Source organism: Lissotriton vulgaris, chromosome 10 (assembly GCF_964263255.1).
Source record: "Lissotriton vulgaris chromosome 10, aLisVul1.2, whole genome shotgun sequence".
In the NCBI taxonomy this organism is placed as follows: Eukaryota; Metazoa; Chordata; class Amphibia; order Caudata; family Salamandridae; genus Lissotriton; species Lissotriton vulgaris.
The window spans coordinates 225321685-225345356 of NC_141698.1; the positions used below are offsets into that span (position 1 = coordinate 225321685).

General features: G+C 47.1%; 1 protein-coding gene across 3 annotated transcripts in view; it reads left to right on the top strand.

Moving 5' to 3' along the window:
• GTF3C1 (general transcription factor IIIC subunit 1) overlaps nt 1-23672 on the top strand; it is a 2762707-nt gene that overhangs the window by 986926 nt on the left and 1752109 nt on the right. The gene's annotated exons all lie outside the window — the stretch shown is intronic.

Here is a 23672-nt window from a genome sequence, read left to right on the forward strand (position 1 = left end):
TCCTCGAGGGACGCCGCAGATGACTTCGGTAGCCTCTGACTTGTACGGTGGTAGGCGGACTCTGTGTTCTTCCGTCGAGGAAGGAGATGATCCATTCCAGAGCCTTCTCCTGGATTCCGACGTTGCTGAGGCGCTGTACTAGTGTGCGGTGGCAGACAGTGTCGAATGCCGCCGAGAGGTCTAGGAGGATGAGGGCCGCTGTTTCTCCGTTGTCCATCAGGGCTCGGATGTCATCGGTGGCGGCAATGAGGGCGGTCTCGGTGCTGTGGTTGGCTCGGAAGCCAGACTGTGAGGGGTCGAGAGATCCATTCGTCTCGAGGAAGGCGGCCAGCTGCTTGTTGACGGTCTTCTCGATGACTTTGGCTGGAAACGGGAGGAGCAAGATGGGGCGGTAATTCTTGAGTTCGGTGGGGTCCGCTGTGGGTTTCTTGAGTAGAGCGCTGAGTTCGGCGTGCATCCAGCTCTCAGGGAAGGTGGCGGTGTTGAAGGAGGTGTTGATGATGTCTCGCAGGTGGGGTGCGATGACAGCGTCGGCCTTGTTGAAGACGTGGTGGGGGCAGGGGTCGGTCGGAGATCCTGAGTGGATGGAGTTCATCGTGCGGACTGTGTCTTCGGTGCTGATCGGGGTCCAGGCGCGGAGGGTGGTGGTGGGGGGTGGTGGTTCGGTCGTGGTGTGCGTTGGTTGGTTGTTGAAGCTGTTGTGTATGTCCGCGATCTTGTTGTGGAAGTATGAGGCGAGGGAGTTGCAGAGGTCTTGTGATGGGGTGATGTCGTTGTTTCCTGCGCTGGGGTTGGAAAGCTCTTTCACGATGTTGAAGAGTTCCTTGCAGTTGTGTGCGTTGTTGTCCAGCCGGTCCTTGAATGCAGTTTTCTTGGCGGCGCGGATCAGCTGGTGGTGCTTCCGGGTGGCAAGCTTGAAGGTGGTCCTGTTGTCCGGTGTTGGTTCCCTTCTCCAGACTTTCTCGAGGGCTCGGCAGTTCTTCTTGGAGCTCTTGAGTTCGTCGGTGAACCATGGGGATTTCTTGCTGCCGGGTCTGCTGGGCGGGATCCTCAGCGGGGCGAGTTCGTCCGCGCAGTTGATGATCCACTTCGTGAGGTTGTCGGCGGCCTGGCTGGAGTTCGCTGAGCTGGCAGGAGGGTGCTGGCTCAAGGAGGTGGCGAGCTGGTCGGTTGTGATCTTGTTCCAGCTTCTGCGGGCAACCTGTTGCTGGTGGTGGTGGGTCGTCGTTCTTTTGAAGGTGAAGTGGACGCATCTGTGGTCCGTCCAATGAAGCTCTGTGGAGTGGCTGAAGGCGATGTCTGTGCTGGATGAGAAGACTGCGTCGAGTGTGTGTCCGGCGAGGTGGGTGGGGGTGAACACCAGCTGCTTGAGTCCGAAGTTGGCGAGGTTGTCGAGCAGGGTGCTGGTGTTGCGGTCGTTGTTGTTCTCCAGGTGGAAGTTGAGGTCCCCCAGGAGGATGTAGTCAGCGGAGGTGAGGGCATGCGGGCTGACGAAGTCGGCGATGTCCTCGCTGAATTGGGTGCGTGGTCCCGGATGTCAGTAGATCAGGGTGCCTCTGAGGGTGGTCTTCGGGTTGGTGTGGATCTGGAAATGCAGGTGTTCGGCGGTGGTGAGGGTGTTGTCGGTGCTGGTCGTGATGCGGATGGTGTTCCTGTGGATGATGGCGATGCCTCCTCCCGTCTGGTTGGCGGTGCGGTCCCTCCGGGTGATCTTGTAGCCCTCTGGGATGGCGATGGCGATGTCGGGTGCTGAAGAGGCGTTCATCCAGGTCTCCGTGAGGAAGGCAATGTCAGGGGCTGTGGTGTCGAGGAGGTTCCAGAGTTCGATGGCGTGTCTGTGGACGGAGCGGGTGTTGAGCAGGATGCACTTGAGGTGGGTGCTGCTGGTGTTCGACTTGGCGGGTGCTGGTGCGAGGCAGTTCCGGATGCAGGTGAACTTGCAGGCGTGGCAGCTGAAGGGTCCGTGGGAGAGTCGAGGTGTGGCTTGGTAGCATCCTGGGAGTCGACCGGTGTTGAGTGCGATGAGGGTGGCGGCGGTGTACGTCAGGAGGGTCGGTCGGGGTCTTCGAGGGCCAGGGGTCCTGGCACTGGGCGCGGTCCAGGCGCGGATGGGCGTAGACGGGCTTACCTTTGGTGCGCCTTCGGCGCACAATCGGCGCGCCCGCTGCGCGTGACCGCTGCGCGTGACCGCTGCGCGTGACCGCGGTCGCCATATAAGGCGAAGTGCGCGGGTGGGCGGGGCAGCTGGGAGGCGGGAGCGGGGAGGGTACAGAAGGGAAAAGGGGCGTGGTAAGCGGCGGTGGCGGGAAGCAGGGAGGGAGAGCGGAGGTCGGCGAGGTAGGCGGGCAAACAGGAAGGAAAACGCAAAAACGGGCACAAATTTACAAAATTACAATAACAGCAGGCCCAAAGGGGAGAAAAACAAGACCAAGGCAGAAATAAACAAACAGTAAGCGCAACACCGGCAGGCGAGCACGGACCACGCCGCTCGGCGGAGGGGGCGTGGTCAGCGGCAGCGAGGCAGGCAGCGAGGCAGTTAGGCAGGGCAGAGGGGCACACGCAGCAGCTGGTGGCCGTGCGGCGCGGGGGTGTCCCACAAGTGGGTCACACTCACCTGCGTCGCACGGTCGCCATATAAGGCCAAGTGCGCGGGTGGGCGGGGCAGCTGGGAGGCAGGAGCGGGGAGGGTACAGAAGGGAAAAGGGGCGTGGTAAGCGGCGGTGGCGGGAAGCAGGGAGGGAGAGCGGAGGTCGGCGAGGTAGGCGGGCAAACAGGAAGGAAAACGCAAAAACGGGCACAAATTTACAAAATTACAATAACAGCAGGCCCAAAGGGGAGAAAAACAAGACCAAGGCAGAAATAAACAAACAGTAAGCGCAACACCGGCAGGCGAGCACGGACCACGCCGCTCGGCGGAGGGGGCGTGGTCAGCGGCAGCGAGGCAGGCAGCGAGGCAGTTAGGCAGGGCAGAGGGGCACACGCAGCAGCTGGTGGCCGTGCGGCGCGGGGGTGTCCCCAAATAATACAATAAAGGAAACAATACCATCATAGACATTCGGACAGAAGTCATTCTAACGGGCCTAAATGATCAATCATTGCCTGCCAAATTTTAATCCCCCTTTGCATTTTCCTAAGTGATTTAATACGATATAGGTTATATTCTTAATAAAAAACATTATAGAACTTTGCCCGATAGAAGAAATGCATAGGCGAGCTACGGCCTTAGCCATGAATAGAAGATATCTATTTTTATGATATCCTAAAAAAAAAATCTGTGTCATTAGATAGACCAAACATAATCAGCTCTCTGGAGATTACCACATCACAGTTTATAATATGTGACAGAAATTTTTCAATAGATGTAAAAAAAGGTTTTAACACTGAACAATCAGAAAAAATATGCACAATATCCGCCAGGTCCGATTGACACCTAAAACATTTCCCATTATAAGCATTACCCCATTTCAGCATTTTGGAAGGTGTATGATAAAGATTAAATAAAGTTTTAGAGTGCTGTGAACATAAATTGGCAGACAGAATGATTTTAGCAGCCGTGTAAATTGAATCTTGAAAGGGTACTACAGGAATACCCAATCTAATACACCATTTAGACTCCTGTGACCCCATATCGTCCTGCTGTGTATTCAACAGATAATTATATAGAGTCCCTATTCGTGATGGCTTTTTAAGTGTTTCAATAAAGTCATTGGGACACAGCGGTAAGATACTTTGATGTTTAAGGATAGTCACGTAATTGTAAATACTTAGTCATGCTGAGAAACAGTATATATATCTTTCAACTCCTGAAATGTAGCCATTGTACCATCTTTAACCATAGAACCAAGAGACACCATGCCTTTCTCACCCCATGTACGCATCGTACGATCCCAAAATATTGGAGGAAACAGTTCTGTAGAGTTCCATGGAGTATAGAAATTAATGCGTCCCAAAGAAATATTCCGAATTGAACGCCATCCTTTAAAGACCGCTAATACTTATTTGAATCTGGTTCTTTTATAATAGCTAGGTTCTAAAAAGCGAAGCAACATTTGTCGTGATTGAGGACCAAGTAAAACAAAAAAAATATCAGGGCTCTCAAATAAAACTATGTTTCAGCAGGCCTCAGCAGCATATCCAGTTAACCTGTTTCTAGAAACTCTGCAAATCTGTGCAGAGGACGAGAGGCCTAATCGTTAGATTTCTCCCTTTTAGAGATGAGGAAAAATCGGTTACTGCTGAAAGAGACGTGGAGGTGGTCTGTCCTATGTATAGAGGACTTACCTTGTTTTGCCAAGAACCAATTTGGCCTTTTGCTATCAAGAGGCTGGAGGCACCAAGCCTTCGAAGACCTAGCCCCAGCCAGTATTGAATCACTTGTGAGCTGTTTGTAAACACCGGGGTTCTTGTTCTTGATTCTGTTTAAACCCTGTGGGCTCTTTTTCTTGGTGCTGCTTATGATCCAAACCAAGTGTCACAGATGTGATGCCCTGAAGCCTGACCCCCTTCGTGCCTGCTCGCTGCAGTTTCTTCTACTTTTTAAATTATCTTTATTTTTGGGTTTTTATTTGTACTAACATTGTACAAAATAACAACCGTAGTTGACACCAGCACAGCAATTCGATCATGTAACCTTTTTTGTAGTGTCTTACATTAAGTAGCGAAACCATGGCAACTATTAGCCTTGCATCCCATTGTGTAGCACCTAGACTCATGCACTGTTACCACCCATCATACCAGCTCCACCCACTTTGCCTCACATTGTCTAGTGCCTACTGCGTACCTTCGTCCTGTGTCGTCCCGTCCTCACTGATAACCCTCTGTCATGTGAGGCAAATCTGTCCATGGTGTTATGATCATCCCTGGACTGGCATCAAGTTACAGGGCTGTCCCGAGCTGAGTTCTCTTCCTGGTGACTCTAAAGAAGGGCCTTCAGCATAGCCCTCTAACACTTTGTCCTCCTCTGCTCCTTCATCTTGATGAACTTTGTGTAGTCTCATCTCTTCTGCCAGCGCCCATTCCTCCCAGGCTTGGCGCGACGGAGGGAGGGCTGGTCTCCTAACTGAAAGCCAGTGGATTGCAGTCTGACATTTGGCCAGTAGAAGGCCCATCATCAACAATTTATGTTGTATGTTGCCACCTTTGGGCTTCTGGACTATGCCAAACAGACACTGTTGGACTATTGGTGCGAGTCCAATGTGCACCACCCCCTTCAACTCCATTGTCACCTCCTCCCAGTTCTGCCGTAGACTACTGCAGGACCATGTCATATGTAGGAACTGGGCTCTTCGTTCTCCACACCGTGGCTGATCAGAGGTTCTAGCCGGGTTAAACTTATGTTGCCTGAATGGCGTCAAATAGATGCGGTGGGTGTAGTTAAATTGCATCACTTTAAAGCATGCATTACTCGCCACCTCCAGCACCTGTGTTCAATCGGTCATCCATTTTTTGTGGGTCACTCTGGTCAGTAGGTCATCATCCCAGACCCACCAAGCATGCAGCAAAGTCTGCTTTAATCAACTTTTAGAGCGGTCTATATTCTGAACACTACGTTGTGTTAGATATACTAATTCATCATCCGCATGCAGGGATACCACATTCGGTCTAATGTCCACTTGTGTGCCCTATTGGGCCACCTCACGCCAGGGCCAGTTCCCCAAGGGCTCAATTGCTAGCGCAAAGAGCAGCAGTGACAGTGGGCAACTTTGCCTTGTCTCCATCTCCACCCTCCAGCTTCAGGGTGTATGGCCACCCCACCACACCCTTGCTGTTGGGTCATTAAACAGTAGCCAAATTCATCAGTGAAAGTTAGCCTAAGAGCCCATTGCCCTAAAGACCTCAAACAGGTAACCCAATTTAGTAGTCGAGCACCTTTATAGTGTTCCAGGAATCAAGAGTGCATACTTTCCGAGAGACACCGTATATTCATGATTGTATTGCGGCCCAGTATGAATCCATGCTTGCCCTCATGGACCATTGTTCCTATTATAGGCAATAATCGGCTTGCTAATGTTTTAGGGAGTCTTTTAGCATCTGTATAGAGCTTGGAGAGTAGGTGGTGGGCTCTCATATCTCTAAACTCACTATCAGCTTTGGGTACCATGACAATCACTGCCTCACTCAGTGTCAGGCAAACAAACGTTTCCTTGTCCTCTAAGAACATTTCCAGTAGTTTATCCCCCAGACGGCCAAAATGCATCTGTAATATTCAAAGTGAAAATCATCCTTACCGGGGGTCTTATCCATGCGATACAGCCAGTATTTCGCTGCAAGTAATCTCTAATTCCAGGGCTTTAGCATCCCTTGGAGAGAGCTGTGGCAGTCGAAGGGGTATTAAGAATGCTTGGATCTGCTTGAGAGCCGAGGAGCCCGAATTTGTAAATAGGGCAGTGAAATAGTCTTCTAAAGTGTCATTGATAGCAGATTGCCTTATTGCATCAGTCCTGTCCAGCCTACTCAGAGTTAGGATAATTGAAGTGGGAGTTTACAGCTTCAGCAACCATGCCAGTAGCCTTACTGAAATATCCCCTTCCCAATGCAGAATCTGCCTACAGTCTTGTATGGTATGCTTATCCAGCTGTCCCATGTTTCTGCTATGGTTATCCAAAGTGCCAGTGTTCTCCGTCCGTCTATCACCTATCCCCTCCTGTGACTGCAGATCAGCCAGCTGATTATCCTATTGTATCAGTGTGCGTTGGAGGTGCTGTGTGATACTGTATGCAGTGGGCATTAACTCGTCATCGAGGACTCCTTCCAGTGCCTCCCATTCCATAAAGCTAATTTTTGTAGTTCACCAATTATTGTCCATATACACCTGTGTGGTCGTGTACAGTGCTGCCCTGAAGCTCTCATTTGTGATTGCTTCTGGACGCAGCTGCCAAGTCAATGTATGTACTCAGGGTCCTGAACACTCATAGTCAACAGCTAGTGGGGAATGGTCAGAGAGAAATCTGTTCAGGTACAGGCTGCTTCGATTTGGGTGATGATTTCTCTGAACTCTAGAATGCGGTCCAACTGACTGTATGCTTCATTTGTGAGGGAGAAGCATAGGTTTTGTCTGTCTGCAGGGTGCGTCAAATGTCCACACAGCTGCTCCACGACTTCTATCAGTCTCCATCATTTTATGCTTAATGCAGTGTTTGAGATGATGTCTAAGTCACCATCTGATTTACAATTAAAATCTTCGACCCCTATTTATGGTAGGTCGGCATATGAAATTGAGTGCATCAGTGTAGGGAAAAACGGTTCTCACTGTTAGGCACATGCAAGTTAAGCAGGCATATCTCCACCTCATCCAGTAAGCCATAACCATTATGTAGTGACCTTCCACATATGCTGTGGATTGTATATGCCGGAAGGGGACCCCAGGTCCTATTTAGATAGCTACTTCTCTTGCATAGGAGGAATATGTGGAGGAGAACAACTGGCCTTGCCATTTTCCCCCCAGTTTCTGTGCCACCTCCTCTGTTAAATGTGTCTCCTGCAACATGGATATTCCCACCCCATTATGTCCGTGGTAGTCGTGTGTTCAAAATAATTCCACTTGGCTATGCTTAGTTAGGGTCTACATGTGGCAGTATGTTGTGTGTCTGATCTTAGAGCGAGTCTGCTACATAGACTTCTCTATTGGTCTTTTCCCGCCTATGTCTCCAGCGTAGTTGGGCAATGTAAGATGCACCTCATATGCTACTTATCCAGCTCTGCATATGTCTGGTGTGCATAGTGAACCTTCCCAATTCCCCTCCCTCTGAGTAAACACCCTGCAATTTAACTCACTGGTGCTTCCTTATCGCACCCAAACCACTGTTAGAGCATAGTAACATGTTATCAACTGTTAACTTATAGCAATATGAAGAAGGACCTCGCCACCCTAGTACCAACAGACGAGCAAACACCTGGAAGCATCCAGGGCCATTGTCACTCTGTAACTTCCTCAGCAGCCGGACACTATTCTCGTCTTAGTTGTACGCTTGTGCTGCGAATAGGCAACCAAGCATTAAAGTCCTCCAAACAAGTAAACATTGTTGTGACTAAAAACTTAATGCAATATGATGTACCGATCCCCGTTAGTCTTTCCTTCCATCCACCCATAGTTCGGCTCAGTGATCAGGTCTACATCTGCACAAGGTTTGTTCCCCCCCCATTCCCTTATAAACAAAAATTTAATACATTCACTGTCCAGGGACTGACTGACTTCCACCGTCAGGGTTCTTTGCCACTGAGGGAGGTCCTCTTGGGTGGGGATGTAATCACAGTGGCCTTGGGTCTCATCTTTATGTCCATTGTGGCATCCTCACGGACCACCAGGTGTACCTCAAATGTGGTTGTCCCTTCTCTAGGCTTTGTATTCGCTCCTGTTCTGCGTCTTTGGCTAACCCCTACCCAGTTGCACCCATTTTGCCCAACATGGTCACTGCCCCTGTCCAACCATTTAGTTCCAGCCAGTACCATACCTCATCTAGGGTATGGAAGAAGTGCGACTTTACCACATTGAGGACCTTTAGGGTGTCAGGAAACACAACATGTACTTCAGATCCTTAGTGCGCAGTTTGTTTCAAGGCCGCACATTTTTTATGCAGTCGCTGCACCTTCTGTGTGTAATTTAAGAAAATACAGATTGCTCCAACCTCACAATGGAGGACCCCCTTGACCCTCAACTTTTGTTGGATAGTGTCCCTGTAATTTAGTATTTCCACTATCCAGTCCTGCGGTGGGCCCCTGGGGGTGGCATTGGGGACAACGCCCTGTGTGCTCTTTCAATCACAAAGATCTGGTAAAGACCTGACAGTTGTAGCTTCTCCCGTATCCATATCTCGAGGAACAACTTGGGCTCCACTCCCTCTGGTAAACCTACATAGCGAAGATTGCTCCATCTGGACCTGCTCTTGAGATCTTCCTACTTGTCTTCCAGGCGGAGGGCCCTGTCCGCAGTCTTGCATGCCTTTGTTCACAGATCCACCATCTCTGCCATTAGGCGCTGCACCCCCATTTCCCTAGCTAATACTGCTCATTCACTTTACGTAGGTGCGTCCTCTCGATGTTGATCTCAAGGGCCATTGTATCTATTTTATGTCCCATCTTGTTGCCTGTTTATTCAGTGGCTGCCAGGATTGCGCCATCGTGTGTTCTTGCTGCTTAAGCGTCCGGGAGTTGGTGTGGTCTCTCTCCATAGAGCAGCTTACCACTTCTGGTGCCCTTCGCATATTGGTCTATTCAGGTCTGCTATGTGGGTCACAGGTGGCCGTAACCCTGTTAACCAGCCTCCACTCCAAATCCTCCACAGGGGTGAGAACACTCCTCATGCAAATGTCTGTTCTCAGGTGCAAGTCAAGATATGTCCTAAGAGCAAGAAGGACCAATCATGGAGATAAAGAGGGGAGCGGGACTGGACACCGTGTCCCCAGTCAGCAGAGAGTAGACCAAGCCAAATCGCCCAACTCACTCACAAGCAATGACTAGTCGGGTATCCTTTAAGGCTTTCACTGCTCTTCGCCTGTGTCACTGCGCCAACCACACTGTTCCCGGCAACAGGCCCCAGCTGTCTGCTGCAGCACCGCTGCAATGCCAGAGTCCCCAGTTTCTCACCGGTAGGCAGGAGAGGGCAAAGAAAGGTATTGTTACTCCCCAGTAGGTTGCAGACTCCCCTGCCAGGCACCACCATAAGCCACTGGGTTCTCCAGTGTATACGTCTCTCTCTGCGCCTTCCGCGTGGCTACCTCCGCTAGTCAGGGACCCTCTGAGCCTGTAAGCTCTGATCGCCAGCAATGGTCAGAAACCGTCACCGCTGCTTTACTGAGACCTCCAGCTTCACCCAAAGCAACTAGCTGAAGCAGGGGAATACTATTTGGGAGCTCTGGCAGCTGTTATGTTATCAGAGTGGTCACAGGCCGGAGCCTCAAACTGCTCCCACTGCGGGGCTGCCAAGCAGAATCAAGCTGCAGGACAATCATCTAGGGGGTCTCACTGTAGGCATTCCGAGTTTCAGGCGGCACGGGTTGAATGCATGCCAGGATGATGCAGGATTCTGAGAGTGGAAGTCTGAGCGAAGCACAGTGCCTGCAGTCAGTCATCTTGTCAGGTAATTCGTCCCACAGTTTCTTCTACTTATGCACCTAATGTCCTTGCTGAAACCATGTACTGCTCCTTGTACATCCACTGTTACTACTCCGCCACCCAATTTCCATAAGTGCTTTATGTTCTTATGAAACTGATGGCCGCCTGCTACACCCCCATGCATGCTACTGAACCTTACTCCCTTACTTGCACAGAATAGCTTGAGTGCAATTTTAGCGCACTTGAGTTGCCACTGCAAAAGATTATCTAAGAGATTGAATCAGGTATCAAAACTCTGATAACAAAGCATGCTTGCAAGCAGATACTTCTCTTAACAGTAGGAGTAGGTTTTGTGTTCTGTATTGTGCACATAAGTATAGGACAATAGAGTTAGAGTACACTCGAACCACCTGCAGAGAGAATTGTCTGAAAACATGTTAAAGTTACGGAGCATATGACCTTAACACTTATGTTGATTTTTATTTTTTATTTTAAATAATGTTTTGATAATATATTTATTGTTGGTGAGGTGTGCTGACTGATTGTAACAGTTTACCCCTACACCAGCCTCCGACTGAAAGTCTTGAATGTTTGACTTTTTTAAGTCACTTTAAAGGTCAGGTTCATGCCAGTCCAGTTAGTTCGCCGTGGTACCTGGTTGCTATTTTTCAAAGGAAAAAAGCAATACTTGTCACAAGGATCGTCTAATTATATATCTGGACCGGAGGTGAAGAATATCCTTTAGCCTTTCTATGCTTTATTGACCACACCCTTAACAGTAGAAAAAAACGTCCTTTTCCATAAACCCTTGGGAAGCAATAACAACTCAAGTCCTTTATGTTGATAATATAGTCCATCTTATATGTCTAAGCCCCTCTCTTTCCTCGCTGCTCAGTTAAGTGTTCCCTAAGCACCTTATTTGGGAATTTGTTAAAGGGTGATTTCTCTGACTTATGTAAATATTCAGTGAACTAACCTGTTTCTTTGTAGAGCCTCTGGGATCACACCTCCGTGATCCTCAAGCAGCATTAATATCCAGGCAAATGCAGTTAGCGGCTCGGGACACTAGAGGGTGCTCTAACTGCAAGAGAGACGCTCCTCTCGCTCTGCGGCTTCTGCGCACCAAAATCTTTCACATCTGGATTCTCGCCGCAAGCGCAGCAGAGCCTTGGCCGGCGAGTCCACCGAAGGTGGTCCACTGGTCTGTGGTGTAGAGCGTCCCCTTCCAGTTATAAAGCGGTGAGTGTGACCCCCTAAAATTGCAGATTTGTATTGGGGGTAATCTATTGTTGTAGACAATAAAAATTGCTGACATCACAGGGACCGGCCCAGTTCCGACCCTCCATTAACATAGGATGTTGGTCCCACCTTTACAGAGTCCATGACTCACCTCCTTGGCTAGGCTCCCTAGCACCATAGTGGTCGTAATGCAGGCTGCTACCAGTGCTTACGTGGAGGAGACTTTCTCCTTTTTTACCATTAGATGATGAATTCTGGGTGGCTGTTGATGTCTCTATTCAAAATGTGCTGTCCCGGCCCAGACGCTGCTTGAAAAGATCAGTTAGTTGGCGCCAGCATGCCAAGAGCTCTGTGGTAGTCCGCCCAAGTGCTTGGTCGCTAAGAGGCCCCGTGTTCAGGGGATGGACAGGGATATGTGTAAATGTCTCAAGCAGGCTTTCCTTCATTCCAAGCCTCAATTTGCAGATGCTGAGTCCCTGTCTCTACTCCTGGATACTCCCGACCCATTTGGGGTGATGATGACTCAGTTTGATGCAGAACTTGGCCCTTCTAGATCATGGCGCCTATCTGTGAATGAGACATCTCAACCTAGGTTGAGCCCTGGGCCTCAGTCGGGCACACTCGTGGCAGACATGCTGGACCCAGATGACTTACTGCGTTCCAGGTCCTCCATGTGGCCCCAGAGTGACAAGGTGGCAGCCAGCATGGCAAGACGTCTGAGAAAACCACTGAAGAAGGATGTCAGGGCCCCCTTATGGTTGGAATGCCCGCACCCCTCTTGAGGGAAAGGTAGCAATGACCCCTGTATACGAAGTCGGCACGCTACATTCTGACCAGGGTCCTGCATTGAGCTCTCGAGCTTACAAGGAGGCCATGGACAGTTTGGGCGTTGCATTGCGGTATTCTAGTCCATTCCAACCTGAGGGAAATTCGGTAGTGGAGAGAAAAACCGGGACATAAAGCAATCTATAACAGCTAGGGTATTATGTTCGAGTGACGAGAGGGTCAAACATCTAATAAGTGTCCAACGTAGTCTTAACAATTTGCCAAGAAGTTCTCTAGGGGGTTTCACTCCATATGAGGTCCTTTTTGGGACAAGAATGTTGGTCGCGGACCTTGATTGTCAGACATCAGTGGTGGACATGAACAAAATTGATATCCAAGATCATTTGGCTGTTTTACAGTACTTAAATGAACTAAGAGCAAAACAAAGCAACGGGATCCTGAAGCCAACCACCACTGGGGGGAAACTGACCATCCCAGCAAGGCCTGTCTGGATCCCAAAGCTTGGTGATCTAGTCAGAGAAAAGATCGCGGACAAGAAGGTATTTGGGCCTTCTTGTAGACAACAGTATTGATGCCACCCCTTGCTGGTAAAAAGGAGACCTGATTAAACCATACTATGTGGCCGATACTAAGCAGAAGGCCAAGTGGACTCCGCCAATGTAGCAGACACACTCCTATAGCTACAATCCAAGAGGTTCAAACTGAGAGACTCATCACCTTTGAAGAATCTGCAGTGCTGAAAAGGACTATGCAGCAAAGCTATGGAACTTGTACTTCATGAGACCCAAATAACAGTTTGTCATGAAACACCTGTCTACAACGAAGTAACATGTGATCAAGTGGTTCCAGTGATTTCAACGAATCCTGATGCAATCCCTACAGTTGACAGAACTGCCTCTGGCTATTTCATTAACCTTGAAACGTTTTCTGAGGATCCCAGCAAACCTGAAAGGACGCCGGCCAAAAGAACTTTCAAAGAACAAGTAACAGACCTCTTTCATCACCTTGAAATGACTTATTTGGTTTCACCATGGATTGAACTTTGGATTGTGTTGGGTGTATTTTTTCTTCGACTATGGTTGACTCTGGTAATAACTCTGGGAATGCTGATAAATGGAAGATATGTAAAAATGGACACAGCAAGTAAGAACGTCAACTTACTCCTAAAGCCACACAAATCATCCCATCGTGAACAAAGAGACTTGTCATCCGTGAATATCAAAGCCGTTCCTATACCTTGTGGTATAGCTTGGTACAAAACAGAATGACCTCTTTGGCCCGTTGGAGCTGTTAAAGATTCCACACCTATTCAAGATTTCATTAAGTGACTTTGTTTCATCTAGTACCTTTTCTGATGATTGGGACTTCGAGACTGTTAATAATATGATGTCAAACCTAGAAATTTCTGCAGTATTTACAAATCATTAATATTTAGATGGTTCATCTGACTATGAACATATGGACATCATTTCTTGCACAAATCTGCATACCATAGAAATGTATTAATGTATAACCAATGGGAACATTGTCCTACGCCACCAAAAGGTTGCTCAAAAACATTTGCAATGAAATTTCCGTACTTTTCAGGGTTTAATGAATTCAATGCTGAATCATTTTACTTTAAGAATGTAAATAAAACGGGAATGAAAAGTATGTTGACCAATACCAAACAGATTTATTTTGCAGCCTTTTATTCCCAACTGTCTAAACTAGGTTTCGACTTTTGGAAAGACAACATTCAGACAAAAACTGTCTGGGGTGCAAAAGATCAGCAGTTACGGGGAGTAGAAGCTATGTTTAGAGCCTGTATCATCAAATCAACAGAAGTCTTGCCTTGGGTTAGCCAAGATCAAAGACATGAACAATCCGTCCATACCTACACCTGATAGCGATAACAATTCAGTGGGAGAGGTCGACGTACATACTATTTTACATCACAACAGAACAGATCCAGATTGGAATAAATGGTTAATCTGGTCCACAGACACAAACGACTGTCAAGATAGATTGCTGAACAAAACACAGGGTTTCACATTCAATACGCCAGACCCAAGATATGTTCAAAGACAGCATCCTGGAATAGTAACAACATACAGTGAAGGGAAACTATGCCTTGATTGGCTACAAAGATCTATACTTAAGGATGTAAAAAAAACACTTCTTTTTACTTCAAGATGGTGCTGATCTTAGGGAATCCTTGCTGGGACCAGGAACACCGCGTCATAAACGTTTTATATATGCCGGAATCTATGCTGCTTATAATGAAGCATGGAAGATTACGTAAGCAGAGACTGCAGAAAGAATACGAGAAATTGATTGTATTAATTTAGAGAACACACTCGCTGTGGTTGATAATGGGTTAACGACTGTCGTCCAGGATATATTCATTGGACAACATAGTGTCTTCTGTCATGGACATCATGGAACAGAACTTGGTCATGTTGCAACATGGTCAGTCGCAATTACGTTCTATCATGCTATTAGGCTGGACGTTGCAAAACCTTTGTTCAGGCTTTGTGCCTTGGCGTTTAATCAATACTACGTCACTTTTTTCAGAATTCAATCTCACTGATAAACAGATCAAATTGGCACAAAGAGGAGCAGACTATACGGTGCTGTGCATTGAAAAGCTAGAAAGATTGCCATTTACGGTAGCAGAGAAACCAGCTATTGGATGGATAATACATGGAACAATCACTCTGCCTGTTACCATTTTCCATTTTTAATATTGCCTAAACCACATACCAGCAGGCATGTATGAAAGGTTGGGTAAAGAATACATCTTGGGAATTACCATACACACACAGATGTTGGAGTGGGGGACGTGAAGTGTTTCTTAGGGGTAAAAACTGTGAGAATACACTAAGCGGGTCTCTCCTTTGTCAGGGTATAAACTTACACGGGGCCTGTGATGGTTACTCTAACAATTTATCCTGTCACCTGCAAGGTTCAACAGCTGCAGTGATTGATCCATTTTTGGACAACTTTCGAATGGGAGTTACCTCATGTTGAACGATCGCAGCTGCTGTGGCATGTTGCCAGGTAAACCATATCTAGTATCTGTGTCAGCCAGTGTCACTTGCTGTATGCAGGTATTGCTTCCTAAAACCAAGACATACAGGGAGTCGCCTTTATGGCCTTCACTGAACATCTCTTCTATACGAATTGATACTTTAAGCAGAATGAAAGCCATTCTTTTGCAAAAAACTGTGCCACTGACCTCGGCCAAAGAAATGTGAGATCTACAAGTCGCAAGGACTTCTTCCGAGATACATGCCCTCTTAACTACAAACTGCCCTATACATTTCTCAGAAATGTTGTCGTTTCTTAAACATGTCTGATACGAGCAGTATTGTACATATATTTAAGACCGTATTTTCTGGACTGTTAGCACCTTTTGAAGCGGTCCTAGGAATCTTTCCAAACTTCGTGCGCTCTGTGTTTGGCGGACTGCCCCTTCCTTTGGGACTCGTTGCAGGGATACTATTTTTGCTCCTTCTGCTACGATATGTCAAGCCAAATCACCAGCGCCACTCCAAGAACCATAGGGAGAGCTCTATTGGAGATGAAGTGTTGTGAGCGCATCGTCCAAATTTTGGGATTAACTCGTCTAAGGGAACTAAATACCACATGGTTTCTTTCATTCAGACCAATCTGGCAAGATTGCATCTTACCTGTTTTACGCTGCCTGCTATGCGTAGAAGAATGCGTGCTAGACACCTGTCTAATACTCCCATCAGTCATGCCAATGGATGTTGATACTTGGCTGGACCTGGTAACGGCCCACGTACATTGTTGTCCCCAGTGGCTACCAATTCTGATGATGGCATTCATTGAGATCTCACAGACGCAAAATGCTGATGCTGAGGTACGAGAGGAAACTACAGGCACGCAGGTAACATCCGATTCTAACATTCCTAATGCAAACAATGCTGCCGGGGATGCTTCACATCTATGTGCGGTTAGTCTTCTAGACGAGGTAATCCAACTATCACCTATAATGATAGACTAGTATTTTACGGATCTAGAAGATTTCATGTTTTCTCCAAGCACTAGCACTGACATTTGAGTTCGGCACACAGTGTCCTGAGAAACTTTGAATTTGACCTTTATTTTTTCAAAACAAGAGGCTAACTTTGGAACTTTTTCGTATGATTAATTTTTTTCTCAATTTGTATTTTTAATTTTTGGCGCAAGTAATCTGCTTAAAGTAGAACTATTCAAAGAGAACAAGAATTCTTTGAATACTTCCAGAGACAATATTTGACTCTTGTCCAAAAAACAAACAGTTTTATGTAAATCTGACATGAAATGGTTTCGGCCCTTTTTTTCTGTATTTGAGCCATTTCATAAATGTATATTTTCATGATTTATACAGTGAGCATTCAAATGTGAATATATGCTTAGAATAAAACATTGTTAAAATGCGTACAGCACCAATGCATCTTTTTTTGTGTACAACCAGTTCAAATGCATTTTTATGTATTTCGGGTGGGTTTTTCACACTTCATTTGTAGATATGTTTCAGATATGTTAAACATGTTTAGGCTTTAGTAACGTCATATATAAGAAAGTGGAGTGGGTGTTGTGTTCGATTTTAGATTCTGAATGAATGTCCTGATTCATGCCCTTTTATAGGTACAATTTGCATTGCCCTTACATAGGCATATAAATACCGTCCTTATTTAGGCATAGTCCATGCTATCCAAATACAGGCATGGTTACTTCCAGCCGTTCATCTACCTAACAACGATTTCTTGGAAAAACAGACTCTTAAGCCGTTAGGGAGTTCCCCTTGCTTGAATATTGATTTTTCCAAGAACTCATTTATTATGCATGAATATCTATTCCTTAGAGGTTCATTCATGACGTTCATTTGCCCGACTTTGACATCAATACTGACATTCCTAAAAACCTTTAAGGTATAAATATACCTTCACTTGCTATGGCAAAGCACGGTGTGGTTCGGTGCAGTTCGACTACCTACTTGCACGACGCAGTTCGTTACAGCAAGTGCCTAAGGAAGCAAACTCTACAGCTGACGCACTGACCAGAAACGGTCATCCTCCTGCCGAGAATCCAGATCCAGTGTTTCTGACTCCCCTTGCGGGGTGTTGGGAAATTGAGTCCCGAGACCGAGATACCAACCTCTCTCATTCTAAGGTATGGAGCTGATTAGAACCTATAGAAACCTTTAACAGAATCTTGGCTAAACTAAACCTGTGCTAAAGACAGCACCTACTTCTTCCCTCGTCCTAGACCTAGGTTAGATACACTGGGGTAGACGTATTTTAGAAGCACCAGTTGAATATTTTAGCCTGTTTTATTTCTGTATGTAGTTTTATATATGTCATAGCAACAGACAATACTATTACAGTATTATTTTATATTACTGTTTACGCTTTACGCATTATACTTTGCATTCTGTCTAACGATTGCAGCAGTTCACCTCTTGCATGAGAAAGAAGACTTTTCAATAAACCCTTTTTATTGAAACGCTAGTCTCTATTTCTGTGCAAACTCTGTAGAAACTAAGCATGCACGATTGACTGAGTGAAATAGTTATCTATTGTTTCCATGACTCTGAAGATATTTTTCCGGTTCCAGGGGAAACAAAGTTGTCCTGTTTATGCGGTTGTCATAGACTAATCCATTCTTGTTTACTTGAGAAAGTTTCTATTGACCTCTGAGTTAGCTGGCACACACAATTATGTTTAGTATACTCGATAGAGACATACTGACCTTAGGCCTATATCAAATCTATTGTGTATATTATTTTAATGCGCAGAGCCTATTGGGAATATAGCAACTACACTATACAGCTTCCTACAAAGACCATTCTAGCGAGTGAACATTTATTTTAAGCAGGTGAAAATACACTCCTTGATTGAAGTAATAAAAAGGATGTGCTGCAAAAAAGTCAGTCGTAATGCGTAAATGGCACAAGACCAAAACAAGCTAGCTAAACACAGAAGAGATGTGTAATTTGGGAAAAGAAGGCAGCGTGATTGGGAAAGAAGAGTGTAGCGTGTGCAAGCAATGTATGGAAGGACAAAAAAAAGTCCACAGCAGGTGCTGACAAAATAAAATGGTGCAGCAGCGCAGAGGCAAATACATTTTTTTAGTAAATGCACTTACCTGCTTCCTCTGCCTGATGCCTCGTGCTCCTTTTGTTCTGGAAGTCTGTGGGCAAGCACAGGCTCTGAGGCTCCCCAATCATTCCGGACTCTGCTCTCCTGCTGTGAGAGCAGCTTCTGGATTGGTCTGAGTGGCCTGGCTAGGCACTCACGAAGGGACTGGCAGCCTGTACCATGTCTGCACCCAACTGTACAATACAACTGGGTGGAGAAATTCTAAATGTGGGTGTCTGTTTGGCTGGCCTAGGAGGGCCAGCCAAAGGAACATGCTCACTTACAAGAGCCCTCCACTTCTCCTCCCAGTCCTTGGCTAGTGTAGAGGATTGCCTGGTCCCACCCTAGACTCTGCAGCATCGGCTGCAAATGAAAAATAAAAACATAATAACATTGTTTTCTTGTCTTTTTACTTTTTTATTCTCAGTGGGGTGACGCTCCTCTGCCTTTGCGGAGGAGCCGCTGCTCAAAAAGGTAAATGAAAGTGTTTAGTAAGGTCCTTGTCCTGGCAAAAAGATTTCTAAATGGCCAATACATCATTAATCAATCCAGGAAGTCAATAAGAGGCGGACAGTTTCCATGGTAGTTTTCTCCCTTATAGTGAATCGCTCTTTATACCCAAGTTGATGTCAGGTGTTCATTGAGCCTAACTGTTTGAGCCTTTCTAAGTCCACAATCCTCCAACTCCAGCAGAGTGATCTCTTCAGAAGCTAGACTTGAAAGTTTTTTAGGTTACTACTTAGATTAGATCAGAGGAGGTTAAATACCAAGTTGCTGTTTAACTGCAGAGCTTTTGTACATGCTTTCTCATCAACAAATTTACTTAGTGACATTGACAGATCTTATTACATGCTACAAAGAAGCATATCACCCTGTTATGGGTAAGACATCAGCTGATTGCAAAAAAGAAAAGTAGCTACATACACTAGTCTCCATAAAATCTGTTTGACATTTTTAAAAAGTGGTACAAAAAGGGGTGGTGATGGATGGAGCATCTATCCCAATCAAACACTCACACCTAGTCAACAGATCTGAGTTTAATCCATCACTGTTCTTTAGCCCACTCTGCCACCCCAGTTCAGACATGGCCATATGCAAATAAGTCTGACCCTGTGCCTCATGGGAACAGTCCAGCCCAAACTGCCAAGCCATGCCTTCCCTGGACCAGAAACAAGCTTCCTAGGACCGGTTTCTGGCATTTCAGCCATCTTCAGCCAGGCTTGCTTGAATCCAGTGGCAAAGTGAGCAAGGGACTCGCGTCTGAGCATACCCTGCCAACTTATGGCGAACAAAACGGTACAAAAGGGGGGGGTGATGGATTAAACCCAGATCTGTTGACTGGGTGTGAGTGTTTGGTTTCAGATGCTCCGTCCATCACCACCCCCCTTTTGTACCGCTCTGTATCGAACAACACACCATCAAGCACAGCAGTTGCCAGGACACTCAAGAGAGGAACAAATTCTCGCCATGCCTTTTCTGGTCCAGGGAAGGCATGGCTTGGCAGTTTGGGCTGGACTGTTCCCATGAGGCACAGGGTCAGACTGATTTGCATATTACCATGTCTGAACTGGGGTGGCGATTCAGAAAAGGGGGTGGTGATGGACAGAGTATCTGAATTAAACAGAACACTCGTACCCAGTCAACAGATCAGGGCTTGATCCATCACCGTTTTTTAGCTCACTGCACCATCCCAGCCTAGAACCTGGCTACATGCAAATTAGTCTGTCCCTGGCCCAGTGCATCATGGGAACAGGTCAGACCAAACTACCAAGCCAATTCTTATACTGGGAAGGAAACAAGCTTCCGGGGACCGGTTTCTGGCATTACAGCCGTCTTCAGCCTGGCTTGCTTGAATCCTGATGGTGCAATGAGCAAGGGACTCACATCTGAGTATACCCTTCCACGCTTATGGTGGACAAAAGGATTCAGAAAAGGGGGTGGTGATGGACAGAGTATCTGAATTAAACCGAACACTTGTACCCAGTCAACAGATCAGGGCTTGATCCATCACCGTTTTTTAGCTCACTGCACCATCCCAGCTCAGAACCTGGCTACATGCAAATTAGTCTGTCCCTGTCCCAGTGCATCATGGGAACAGGGCAGACCAAACTACCAGGCCAATTCTTATACTGGGAAGGAAACAAGCTTCCGGGAACCGGTTTCTGGCATTACAGCCGTCTTCGGCCCGGCTTGCATTGAATCCTGATGGTGCAATGAGCAAGGGGCTCACATCTGAGTATACCCTTCCACGCTTATGGTGGACAAAACGATTCAGAAAAGGGGGTGGTGATGGACAGAGTATCTGAATTAAACAGAACACTCGTACCCAGTCAACAGATCAGGGCTTGATCCATCACCGTTTTTTAGCTCACTGCACCATCCCAGCTCAGAACCTGGCTACATGCAAATTAGTCTGTCCCTGGCCCGGTGCATCATGGGAACAGGGCAGACCAAACTACCAAGCCAATTCTTATACTGGGAAGGAAACAAGCTTCCGGGGACCGGTTTCTGGCATTACAGCCGTCTTCGGCCCGGCTTGCTTGAATCCTGATGGTGCAATGAGCAAGGGACGGCAGCGTGGGCTAAAGAACGGTGATTGATTAAACCCAGATCTGTTGACTGAGTGTGAGTGTTTGGTTCAGACATGTGCAAGAAATAAGTTCCTTCATGGTGCCGTGGTAGGAGCCCCGGAGCCACAAGAGGTGGCTGGATACTGCAAGTGCCTCTCTGGTGGCGGCAGGAGCCATGGAAACCCTTCGGCAGCCCCGCAAGCCGCAAGAGGGGGCTGGATACCGCGAGTGCCTCTCCGGTGGCGGCAGGAGCCGTTGAAACCCTTTGGCAGCCCCGCTAGCCATAAGAGGCGGCTGGATACTGCGAGCGCCTCTCTGGTGGCGGCAGGAGCCGCGGAAACCCTTCGGCAGTGGCAGGAGTCACGAGGGTCTTACCCGCGCTGGAGGGAGCCACAATCCGGATTTAGCAGCGGCAGGAGCCAAATTATTTTATTTAATTTAATTATTTTATTCTAAAGTGGCAGAAGCCGCAAGAACCCTTAATTAGCGGTAGGAGCCATGAAAACCTTCCTGCAGAGGAAGGAGCCGCGAAAGCCTTTCTGCAGAGGAATGAGCCACGAAAGCCTTTCCCTAAGGGAAATCTGGTCAGGAATTCAATCCGGTTTTTCCAGAGCTTGTAGAGAGCCCCAGTCAGTGTGCTGAGCTGTGCTGGCTGAAGGCGCATTGAGGAGCTCGCCCTTGCTTTTCCCTTTGAAGCATTTGTGACACCTGTGGCGAGCAGAGAAGAGATCGGGTGACACTACGGAAGGGGCATACGGCAGGGGCCGAGCAAGGGCCAAGAGGTAAGTACAACCGACAGATATAACTGCTACTGCTGTCACGTTGAAAAAAGTGCAAAAGGTGAAATAAGATCAGGTCGAGTTAGGCAAGTAACCCCCCCTACAACAAGCGAACAAGTTAAAAAAGAAAGTTGCAATAGAAATTAACCATAATAGGGGGGACAACTCCTATAGGATTACAAGGAATAACAAACTATACTAGCCCAATAATCTCACTGCTAGAAGCTTATTTTCAAAAAGCAGAAGGAACTCAACAAAAAAATAATTTCTTTTCTTTCTGAAAGACCCGGTGGCCGCACCGCTGGTGGTGGCTGGGGCGTGCTCTTGCGGCGATCTTTTACGCTGTGGGATCTCTTTTGCTATGGTGACCTGACCTGTCCCTCTGGAGCTACGGGGAGAAAAAGACTCTCGCCTACATAGTGCCCTGAGTGGGAGTGGCGCTGTTTTTGAAAATTACTGCCTTCACTGCGGGACTGCAAGTCCCAAGACTCCCTCTGTTCCCGCACACCTGGGCCTGACCATTGACACGCCCCCAGGAGAAGCCCGGCACAAGGGCGGGACCATCTGCGGCCATCAGAGGCCGGAGGAGGCCGGGAGGGGCCACCCCCCTGACATTCGAGTTACCAAAGCAGGTGACCAAAACTTTTTTTGTTTCAACCTTGTACCGGTTTGATTAAGGTTAATCTACTCCAGTGACCATGGCTCCGAGACTATGTAAAGGGATTAAACTTACTGGGGGAAGTATCACCGGAACATTGGACAACTTCATCACCAGGGCAGCAGCAGCCCTTGAACGGGAGATAGAAATTACAGAGAAACGAATCTCCATAGAATCCCTCAGCTCCAAACGTTCTTCAATAGGCATACTTAAAAATTGTACTACCCCTGAAAATCGAGTAAATCAGTGCCTAGTGGACCCAGAGCTCAGTTTGTCAGACACACTAAGTATAACCAGCTTGGGAAATAGTTCACAGGACGGTAACACTACTCGGGAGGAAACCGGGAACACTAACATCCACCTCACAAAGGCCAACGTACGCTCCACCATAGACAAAGTCACCCCAAATACTAGACGAACGTGGAAAAGGAAGAGATGTGGGGGAGGACAGAAGGGTAAATGTTCCAAGATAGCTAAAATTGTGAATAAAGCAGGTAGTCGACCAGCCCTTTGCAATCCCTTACAAGACCCTGTTCCTGCTATTTCTAGTAGGATTTCCCCACCATCCAACTCTCACCCCCATCAACCACCGAAGCGATTGCCATTGACCATACAGGGAGAAGGAGGATTAATTGGGCAGGTGGAACAGATCGTAAAATCTCTAATGCTCCCCATAATTGAGAGATTTAAAATAATCTACGATAACTTGGGAAATTTACAACAAGCCACATAACATAACACGCACCTGTTAAATTCGCTACTAGATAGCAAGCAAAGTGGGGGACAGCTAATTAATATAAGCAAACTGACTGAATCCACCCAACCGCCTTTATCCAGTACTAGACAACCTGACATATCTAAAGAGAGTGGGCCGACAAATAATGGGGATCCTATAACTACAGGTAAAAAGGATACGGTTCAGGTTGAGGAGGGAAGTAGTAGCCTCACGGGCACACAAGTGATCCATCCTGGAGAAGGAAAACATCTATCACCACAGACCAGGGAACTGATCAAAATAATAAAATAGCCCGCGACAAAGGTAATCGGATTACATTAGATCTTCCACCACAAAGTACCCCACTAGTAGTTGTTTTGACAAATGTTCCTCCGCTTCCCGAGGGTGATATAGAGAACTTCTCCCAGATTAAAAATAAGTTTACTCATTGGCTATCCCACAATACTGTAGAAGGTCAAACAGTAGGGCATAATATAATCATGGCTCGGAGAGTAGCCTGGCTGGGCCGCTCTAGGAAATGTATAGAAGGAGACTGTATAGTGCTAAACTTTAACAGCCCGGTACCAGTTGAAAGGATTTTGAGGGAAGCAGAGAGAGGCATCTTGAACGGAGGACAGAGCATTGAAATTCTACCTCTAGGGTTTTTCTATAGGCCAGGACAGATAGATGGTATTAACAACAGGAACAGGAGGCTGGTAAACAAGACACCTTACCATAGAGAAC